Source organism: Ascaphus truei, chromosome 8, assembly GCF_040206685.1.
Source record: "Ascaphus truei isolate aAscTru1 chromosome 8, aAscTru1.hap1, whole genome shotgun sequence".
Lineage (NCBI taxonomy): Eukaryota > Metazoa > Chordata > Amphibia > Anura > Ascaphidae > Ascaphus > Ascaphus truei.
In genome coordinates this window covers 32,042,620-32,044,385 of record NC_134490.1, presented here as the reverse complement: position 1 = coordinate 32,044,385, position 1,766 = coordinate 32,042,620, and positions in this window count along the sequence as shown.

Below are 1,766 nucleotides of genomic sequence, written 5' to 3'. Positions count from 1 at the left end.
TTTGCTCAGCAGTTAAATGTTTTAAGCTCTACAGAAAAGGAGGAGGATACATGTAAATTTAGATGTGTACCCATATTTGTAACAGATGACAACTGTATTTTTGTCCCTGCCTTGTGTATAAAAACCTGCTTGTGAACCATTAAAATTTAGTTGTAAGAACTCAGCCAAGGCGCCTCTCTGAATTCTTACAGCTCCGAGCTCGTATGTCATACTATTTGAAATAATCTCATATCTGTTGCGTTTCAGTAGCTCCCGGGAGAAGTTTTGTTTTGCTTGCCCTAGATGACTTGATCTGTAGAGATCTAACACCCCCCTCCACTCCCCTCCACCCCATCCCCCCCTCCACTCCCCTCCACCCCCCTCCACCCCATCCCCCCCCTCCACTCCCCTCCAACCCATCCCCCCCTCCACCCCTTAATACTCTACAATTCTGTGGTTATATCCACGGTTTATAAAGTCTGATCTCAAGGCTTTATTCCGCTGGTCTCTGAGCCTTGAGATCAGACTTTATAAACCGTGGATATAACCACAGAATTGTAGACCAGCAAATTCACAAAGCCACCAGAATACCAAGAAGTGATCTCCTTGAATACAAACAGAAGAAGACAAGCGACAGGGTACCTTTGGTGGTCACATATAACCCACACCTAGGAGCCCTACGCAAGATTGCCAGGAAACTACAACCCATCCTCCAGGAAGATACAAGACTGCAACAGGTCTTCCCTGAAGCACCCTTATTATCATACAGACAACCCCATAATCTCAAGAATATTATGGTGAGGAGTAAAGTATTCAGCAGTACAACTGAATGCGGGACAAAACCATGCCAGGACCCAAGATGCAAAACCTGCGCAATGCTCTACACAGCGGACACAATACAAATACCACACAGGAATCGGGAATACAAAATCAGAGGAAGGTTCACCTGTTCTTCCAGCAATGTCGTGTACCTCATCATGTGCATGAAATGCCCAGGGGGCTGCTACTACATAGGTGAGACAGGACAAGGGCTAAACAAGAGAATGAACCTGCATCGCCACAGCATCACACGCAGTACAAGAGACAGTCCTGTTGGCGAACATTTCTCTGACTCTGGCCATAAGATGAACGATATGAGGGTTGCCATACTCAAAGGTAATCTTAAAACCCCGAAAGAGAGACGGTTGCATGAATACAAATTTATGCAACTGTTCGGGACACTTAGCAGTGGCCTAAACAGAGATCGAAATTTTATGAGTCATTACTGACAGTAGTGAACTCTCGTCCCATGAGCGCTAAAGGCCATGTCTGTACATACTGTGCTATATGTTTGCACACACAGCTGTCTCTCACACATACTAATACTCCTTGTTTCTCCATCCCTATACACCAATAGGGACCACTAAGTATCCACACACACTTTTAGTTGTGCTACAAACTGTCACATTTTCACACCCACCCAGACCATTTATATCCACTCCCACTCCACACACACCTTGTGTAAAGCACTGTATATACTGTGGGCTCTCCATTCATTTATATTCACACTGATACGCATACACACTCTTCCTTCACTTGCTTTCAGTAAGCTTTTGACACCTCTAGCCATAAAACACATCCACACCGGGGAAGGAACAGCACAGATAACATTCCAAGAGACACTGTTTATAGTATAGCTTTTGCTTGCTTCATTCATTGTAATATCGCCGGAAGAAGAGATCAGTGTATCTCGAAAGCTCGCACAAATAAAAGCATTTCGTTAGCCACAGAACGGTATCATCTATTTA